The sequence below is a fragment of the Chiloscyllium plagiosum genome, unplaced genomic scaffold, assembly GCF_037043375.1.
Source record: "Chiloscyllium plagiosum isolate Xiang-an unplaced genomic scaffold, Cpla_swu_hap1 HiC_scaffold_11, whole genome shotgun sequence".
NCBI lineage: Eukaryota > Metazoa > Chordata > Chondrichthyes > Orectolobiformes > Hemiscylliidae > Chiloscyllium > Chiloscyllium plagiosum.
Window position 1 is genome coordinate 7,246,502 of NW_028270149.1, and position 8,915 is coordinate 7,255,416.

Consider the following 8,915-nt stretch of genomic DNA (forward strand, 5'->3'; position numbering starts at 1 on the left):
AGCATCTTGATACGTGAGGCATGCAATCCATTGGAATGGATTTTCGTTGCACTGACATGTCTCTGACAATGTCAATTTGGAATAATATTCTCTGGAGTGGGATTTGAACTCACAAATTGAGGCCACTGCCCATCGCAAAGATCAACTAGTCTTCAAAGTAATACAGAGTTTTTTTCATCAGTGAGAATCAGGTAGTGTTAAATACAATCTCAGGACATCCAGTGCAGTTAGTTAATAATTCCCAATGTAACAGTGAAAACTTTAATAACACGTGGGTTCCTTTCGGCTCTGCTGATGGTAGAGTCTGCGCGTGTGATAGTAAATGTCATAGAGATCCAGAACACAGGAAGAGGCCCTTTAGCCCATCATATTGTACCAGTCAAAAACAACCATGTAATTAGCTGATTTACATTCAGATAAGTGAACAGTAGCAGCTTCTATACAACACAGCCCAGTATACTAGAGACAGTATGCCTGAGCCTGTCTGAGGTACTACACACAGAGATTCCAATTCCATTTTTATGACATATTATAAGAACATGAGAATTGGAGCAGGAGTAGGCTGACTGGCCCATCGATCCTGGATCAGTGGTGCTGGAAGAGCACAGCAATTCAGGCAGCATCCGAGGACAGGCAAAATCGACGTTTCGGGCAAAAGCCCTTCATCAGGAATAAAGGCAGAGAGCCTGAAGCGTGGAGAGATAAGCTAGAGGAGGGTGGGGGTGGGAGAGAGTGGCATAGAGTACAATAGGTCAGTGGGGAAGGAGATGAAGGTGATAGGTCAGGGAGGAGAGGGTGGAGTGGATAGGTGGAAAAGGAGCTGGGCAGGTCGGACAAGTCCGGACAGGTCAGGGGATCGAGTTTCTGGAGGTTAGAAGCTAGGATGAGGTGGGGGAAGGGGAAATGAGGAAACTGTTAAAATCCACATTGATGCCCTGGGGTTGAAGTGTTCCGAGGCGGAAGATGAGGCGTTCTTCCTCCAGGCGTCTGGTGGTGAGGGAGCGGCGGTGGAGGAGGCCCAGCACCTCCATATCCTCGGCAGAGTGGGAGGGGGAGTTGAAATGTTGAGCCACTGGGCGATGTGGTTGATTGGTGCGGGTGTCTCGGAGATGTTCCCTAAAGCGCTCTGCTAGGAGGCGTCCAGTCTCCCCAATGTAGAGGAGACCGCATCGGGAGCAACGGATACAATAGATTATATTAGTGGATGTGCAGGTAAAACTTTGATGGATGTGGAAAGCTCCTTTGGGGCCTTGGATGGAGGTGAGGGAGGAGGTGTGGGCGCAGGTTTTACAGTTCCTGCGGTGGCAGGGGAAAGTGCCAGGATGGGAGGGTGGGTCGTAGGGGGGCGTGGACCTGACCAGGTAGTCACGGAGGGAACGGTCTTTGCGGAAGGCGGAGAGGGGTGGGGAGGGAAATATATCCCTGGTGGTGGGGTCTGTTTGGAGGTGGCGGAAATGACGGCGGATGATTTGGTTTATGCGAAGGTTGGTAGGGTGGAAGGTGAGCACCAGGGGCGTTCTGTCCTTGTTGCGGTTGGAGGGGTTGGGTCTGAGGGCGGAGGTGCGGGATGTGGATGAGATGCGTTGGAGGGCATCTTTAACCACGTGGGAAGGGAAATTGCGGTCTCTAAAGAAGGAGGCCATCTGGTGTGTTCTATGGTGGAACCGCTCCTCCTGGGAGCAGATACGGCGGAGGCAGAGGAATTGGGAATACGGGATGGCATTTTTGCAAGAGGTAGGGTGGGAAGAGGTGTAATCCAGGTAGCTGTGGAAGTCGGTGGGTTTGTAGAAGATGTCAGTGTCAAGTCGGTCGTCACTGATGGAGATGGAGAGGTCCAGGAAGGGGAGGGAGGTGTCAGAGATGGTCCAGGTAAATTTAAGGTCAGGGTGGAATGTGTTGGTGAAGTTGATGAATTGCTCAACCTCCTCGCGGGAGCACGAGGTGGCGCCAATGCAGTCATCAATGTAGCGGAGGAAGAGGTGGGGAGTGGTGCCGGTGTAATTACGGAAGATCAACTGCTCTACGTAGCCAACAAAGAGACAGGCATAGCTGGGGCCCATACGTGTGCCCATGGCTACCCCTTTGGTCTGGAGGAAGTGGAAGGATTCAAAGGAGAAATTGTTAAGGGTGAGGACCAGTTCGGCCAAACGAATGAGAGTGTCGGTGGAGGGGTACTGTTGGGAACGTCTGGAGAGGAAAAAACGGAGGGCTTGGAGGCCCTGGTCATGGCGGATGGAGGTGTAGAGGGATTGGATATCCATGGTGAAGATGAGGTGTTGGGGGCCGGGGAAACGGAAGTCTTGGAGGAGGTGGAGGGCGTGGGTGGTGTCTCGAACGTATGTGGGGAGTTCCTGGACTAGGGGGGATAGGACAGTGTCGAGGTAGGTAGAGATGAGTTCAGTGGGGCAGGAGCATGCTGAGACAATGGGTCGGCCAGGGTGGTCAGGCTTGTGGATCTTGGGAAGGAGGTAGAACCGGGCAGTGCGGGGTTCCCGGACTATGAGGTTGGAAGCTGTGGGTGGGAGATCTCCTGAGGTGATGAGGTTCTGTATGGTCTGGGAGATGATGGTTTGGTGATGGGGGGTGGGGTCATGGTCAAGGGGGCGGTAGGAAGAGGTGTCCTCGAGTTGGCGTTTGGCTTCAGCGATGTAGAGGTCAGTGCGCCAGACTACCACTGCGCCCCCTTTGTCCGCTGGCTTGATGGTGAGGTCAGGATTGGAGCAGAGGGACTGGAGGGCTGCGCGTTGTGAGGGTGAGAGGTTGGAGTGGGGGAGGGGGGTCGACAGGTTGAGGCGGTTAATGTCCCGGCGGCAGTAGGAAATGAAGAGGTCGAGGGCAGGTAATAGGCCAGCGCGGGGTGTCCAGGTGGATGCAGTGTGTTGGAGGTGGGCGAAGGGGTCCTCAGAAGGTGGGCGGGAGTCATGATTGTGAAAGTAAGCTCGGAGGCGGAGGCGACGGAAGAATTGTTCGATGTCACGGCGTGTATTAAATTCATTGATGCGTGGACGGAGGGGGACGAAGGTGAGTCCTTTGCTGAGGACTGATCGTTCGTCCTCAGTGAGGGGGAGGTCTGGGGGGATGGTGAAAACTCGGCAGGGCTGGGAGCTGGGAGCTGGTGTGGGTGTAGAGCTGGGAGTGGGGTCGGAGCTAGTACCTGGAGTGGGTGTGATGGTGGGGGGAATGGGGGTAGAGTCATGAGCAGGGGTAGTGTTCCCCTCAGGGTTCTGGGGGGTGGGGATAGTGACAGTGGGGTCTGTGGGGGGCGTGTCAGCAGAATGCAGGTGAGTGGCGCTGGTGGGGGCGGAAGTGGTGGCAGACACGGCAGTAGGGGTGGCGGAAGTCACTGAGCGTGTGGCATCGGTGATGATGTGAGGGCCGGAAGTGGCTGTGGGAGTGGCCATGATGGGGGCAGAAGTGACATCATCAATCAGCGTGGGGGTGGTAGCTGCATCAGCCGCATGGCTAATGGCGTTTCCGAGGCCAGGGGAATCTTCTGGAATGTTCAAGGAGCGCTGGTTATGGAGGTGGGTGGATAAAAGTTTGTTGTACTTACAGTTTTTGATGTTTGAGATGGAATTGAAATACTGTTTGTTGAGAGTATGAATTCTCCTGAGGATGTAGTACAGAGTGGGTCCTTTGCAATTCTGAGAGAGTGTGGCCCTCAGCTGAGGCAGGGCTGACTGTAGAGAGGTTAGGTGCCGGCGCATTGCTGCAAGCGTGGAACAGAGGATCTTGAAGGAGAACTGTTGCTGGTGTTTTTGAATCTGTAATCTGTACTGTTTGTCCTGTTCGGGTCCGAACTCTGCTGGTTTAAAGGTGGTCCGGAGTCCGTGTGGGATGAGTTGGTTACGGAGACAGGCACTGAGGAAGCAAATGTGGCTGTGATAGCGAGTTTGTTTCAGGACATGGTTGAAGAGCTTCAGGGCTGAGGAAATGACCTGGGAGTTGCAATGAGAGAGAGACTCCCTGAGATTCTTGTAGAGAGACGAGGAAAACTTCTTCAAGGCAGGCATCCTTGCAAGAGGATTCGCAGTAGGGTTAAAATAAACGAGGTAAAAACAATGACTGCAGATGCTGGAAACCAGATTCTGGATCAGTGGTGCTGGAAGAGCACAGCAATTCAGGCAGCATCCGAGGACAGGCAAAATCGACGTTTCGGGCAAAAGCCCTTCATCAGGAATAAAGGCAGAGAGCCTGAAGCGTGGAGAGATAAGCTAGAGGAGGGTGGGGGTGGGAGAGAGTGGCATAGAGTACAATAGGTCAGTGGGGAAGGAGATGAAGGTGATAGGTCAGGGAGGAGAGGGTGGAGTGGATAGGTGGAAAAGGAGCTGGTCAGGTCGGACAAGTCCGGACAGGTCAGGGGATCGAGTTTCTGGAGGTTAGAAGCTAGGATGAGGTGGGGGAAGGGGAAATGAGGAAACTGTTAAAATCCACATTGATGCCCTGGGGTTGAAGTGTTCCGAGGCGGAAGATGAGGCGTTCTTCCTCCAGGCGTCTGGTGGTGAGGGAGCGGCGGTGGAGGAGGCCCAGCACCTCCATATCCTCGGCAGAGTGGGAGGGGGAGTTGAAATGTTGAGCCACTGGGCTATGTGGTTGATTGGTGCGGGTGTCTCGGAGATGTTCCCTAAAGCGCTCTGCTAGGAGGCGCCCAGTCTCCCCAATGTAGAGGAGACCGCATCGGGAGCAACGGATACAATAAATGATATTAGTGGATGTGCAGATAAAACTTTGATGGATGTGGAAGGCTCCTTTAGGGCCTTGGATGGAGGTGAGGAGGAGGTGTGGGCACAGGTTTTACAGTTCCTGCGGTGGCAGGGGAAAGTGCCAGGATGGGAGGGTGGGTCGTAGGGGGGCGTGGACCTGACCAGGTAGTCACGGAGGGAACGGTCTTTGCGGAAGGCGGAGAGGGGTGGGGAGGGGCCCATCGAGCCTGCTCCACCATTCAATAAAGTCATGGCTGATCATGATACAATTCCTTATGTGCGGTCTACTGTTAGATGGAAGATACAGTTAACCATTTACTCCACACGTGTAAAGGAGAACCTGTCACTGTTGCAATACCAGAAATGCAGCAGCCACTTTAATCACAATAAGCTCCATCACACAAAAATACAATTGAGAAGGAACTCACATGTATTAAAGTTTTCTGTGTTACATTGTGAATTATTAACTGCACCAGATGTCCTGAGATTACATTTCACATTTACCAGTTTTGTTGGCCAAAGGATAAGTGTTATCCAGAGCAGAATTCTCCAAAGCACTCACCACCCTGAGTTGGAAATATATCATAGTGACTCCTGTGTCACTGGGTCAAAATTCTGAAACTCATTCCTTAAGAGCACCTCTCTCCACCCTACAGACTGCAGCAGCTCAGGAAGGCAGCTCAGCCTCACCTTCCCAAGATCAGCTAGGTTTGGGCGGTAAGTGCTGGCCCAGCCAGTGATGCTCCCATCCTGTGAATGAATTTTGAACAAACGCACCCATTATTCTCAAATAGTGAAATGGGATCTTTTAAATTCCAGTGGGGAGTGCTTTCAGTTCTGACTGAGATGGAAATTGTGTGGGTTGAGTGTTTTGCCCCACAGCACAGACCAAGAAGCAGTCAACATCTTTGAATCAATTGCATGTAATGGTTCCATTTTAAACAAGCACAACAGGATTCCTTTATCTAACTTGGCACAGCATCTTCTTGCTGTGGGCAGACAATGTACTGTCATATAATGTGCTGGAGAAGTATCGCAGTCAGTGAGTGCAGCTTCTCAAATAAATACAAGATCAGAATAAATTAGATTTCAAAGAAATAAATATTGCAATAGTGTCTTAAATAACCATTCAGGTTCAAGTTGCAATGGTACCCGTGGCTAACATGGACAGAATAAATGCAGTGTGAGTAGCCGTTGTATATTCAAGGATAGCTGCAAGGAAGAAATCTAAGAGTAATATAATTTCAGAGGAGATTGATATCCTGGATGGGGTTTGAGTTCTTGAGACTGGAGATAATTTTACATCCTAGTGAAGATTTATTGACTCAGTTGACTTGATTGTGGTGTAGAATTATACAACATGAAACATTCAACCCCCACACTGCCCTGCACTGAAGTTTCACTTCACCTGATGAAAGGGCAGTGCTTAGAAAGTTTCAAATTTCAAATAAATCTGTTGGACTATATACTGGTGCATGTGACTTCCAACTTTGTCCACCTCAGTCCAACACCAGCACCTCCATATCATCCTTGCTTTAGACCATGCTTGATGTAGAGTGGATTCCCCCCCAAGATGTGTTCATCCATGAGTGTCATTCTCTAATGGAGAGAGATGCCTTTGGTCTGATGTGGATTACGCATAATCGTCATTTTGGAGGACTTGCATTTTAAAATTCCCAGGTTTTGAGACTTCATTGGGTATTTAATAGTAAAAAACCAAGGACATAGACACCAGATGATTTGCTGAGAATAAATTCACAGCGCTATTGGGAGGAAGTTATTTTGTCCCTTTCTTTTGAAGAGAGGTTTAAAGGTAGAGGTACCGAGCTGTCTTCCAGAACCACTAGAGTAAACAGCTTTGATGCCTTGGGTTTTGTTTTTTAAAAGGAACAATAGAAGCAACCTGAATGGGTGGGGTCAAGCTCTGACAGAACTTGGGCTTTTGTTTCCAGCTTTCAGCACTTGCTGTCGGGGTCTTGAAAAAGTGGAAGCTTGTGCGAAGATTTGTAGCTCGGGTGCTCGTTGTTGTGGTTCTGTTCGCCGAGCTGGAAGTTTTTGTTGCAAACGTTTCGTCCCCTGGCTAGGCGACATCATCAGTGCTTGGGAGCCTCCTGCGAAGCGCTTCTTTGATGTTTCCTCCGGTGTTTATAGTGGTCTGTCCCTGCCGCTTCCGGTTGTCAGTTTCAGCTGTCCACTGTAGTGGTTGGTATATTGGATCCAGGTCGATGAGTTTGTTGATGGAGTTTGTGGATGAATGCCATGCCTCTAGGAATTCCCTGGCTGTTCTCTGTCTGGCTTCCCCTATGATAGTAGTGTTGTCCCAGTCGAATTCATGTTGTTTGTTGTCTGCATGTGTGGCTACTAAGGATAGCTGGTCGTGTCGTTTCGTGGCTAGTTGATGTTCATGTATGCGGATTGTTAGCTGTCTTCCTGTTTGTCCTATATAGTGTTTAGTGCAGTCCTTGCATGGTATTTTGTACACTACATTAGTTTTGCTCATGCTGGGTATCGGGTCCTTCGTTCTGGTGAGTTGTTGTCTGAGCGTGGCTGTTGGTTTGTGTGCCGTTATGAGTCCTAGGGGTCGCAGTAGTCTGGCTGTCAGTTCCGAGATGCTCCTGATGTATGGTAGTGTGGCTAGTCCTTTTGGTTGTGGTATGTCCTCGTTCCGTGGTCTTTCTCTTAGGCATCTGTTGATGAAGTTGCGCAGGTATCCGTTTTTGGCGAATACCTTGTATAGGTGTTCCTCTTCTTCTTTTTGCAGTTCTGGTGTACTGCAGTGTGTTGTGGCCCTTTTGAATAGTGTCCTGATGCAGCTTCGTTTGTGTGTGTTGGGGTGGTTACTTTCATAGTTTAGGACTTGGTCTGTGTGTGTGGCTTTCCTGTATACCCTTGTGGTGAATTCTCCGTTCGGTGTTCTCTGTAACATCACGTCTAGGAATGGGAGTTGGCTATCCTTTTCTTCTTCTCTCGTGAATCGGATTCCTGTGAGTGTGGAGTTGATGATCCGGTGTGTTTTTTCTATTTCCGTGTTTTTAATGATTACAAACGTGTCATCGACATATCTGACCCAGAGTTTGGATTGAATTTGTGGTAGGACTGTTTGTTCTAACCTTTGCATAACTGCCTCTGCTATGAGTCCCGAGATTGGTGATCCCATGGGTGTTCCGTTGATTTGTTCGTATATCTGGTTGTTGAATGTGAAGTGTGTTGTGAGGCACAAGTCCAGTAGTTTAAGTATGCCGTCTTTGTTGATAGGTTCAGCGTCTTGTTTTCTGTTCTGTATGTCCAGTAGATTGGCTATTGTTTCTCTGGCTAGGGTTTTGTCAATCGAAGTGAACAGTGCCGTCACGTCGAATGATATCATGGTTTCTTCTTTGTCTATGTGTATATTTCTGATGATGTCCAAGAATTCCTGTGTTGATTGTATAGAGTGTTTGGATCCGCTGACCAGGTGTTTCAGTTTCTGTTGTAGTTCTTTGGCCAGTTTGTATGATGGTGTCCCTGGTAGCGATACTATGGGTCTGAGTGGGATGTCTGGTTTGTGTACTTTAGGTAATCCATAGAATCTGGGGGTGTTGTTGCTTTCCGGTTTCATTCTTTGTAGGTCCGACCTGGTTATCTGTCCGTTTTTTTGTAGATTCCTTAGTGTGTTATTTATCCTATTGGTGAGTTGTGGTGTGGGGTCAAATCCCTTCATTTGGTAGGTGTTGATATCTGCAAGTAGTTGTTGTGCTTTTGGATGTAATCAGATTTATCTAGGATGACCGTCATTCTGCCTTTATCTGCTGGTAGTATGATTATGTTCTTATCGTTTCTTAGTGATTTCAGTGCTCCCCTCTCCTTGGTGTTGAGGTTATGTGTTTGTCTTTTCCTTGTTATCATAGGTACGACAGTTTGTCTCACTGTTTGTTGTGTCTCTTCTGTCAGTCCATTGTTCCTGAGTGTGCATTCTATTGCTGCTAGGAAGTCTGCTGTCTTGGCGTCCCTGTGGTTGTAGTTGAGTCCCTTGGCCAGTATTGTTCTTTCCGTGTCTGTGAGCTGTCTGTGGGAGAGGTTTCTAACCCAGGTGTGTGTTGTGGTGTCCTCTCTGTTGTGTGTTAGTTTGGCCATTTTTTCTTTTAGTGCCATTTTTTTGCGGTGTGTAGTCCTGTTCTGTCCTATGGTGATGGCCTGTTCTATGGTTCGGGTACATTCCTGATTGGTGGTTTTTGA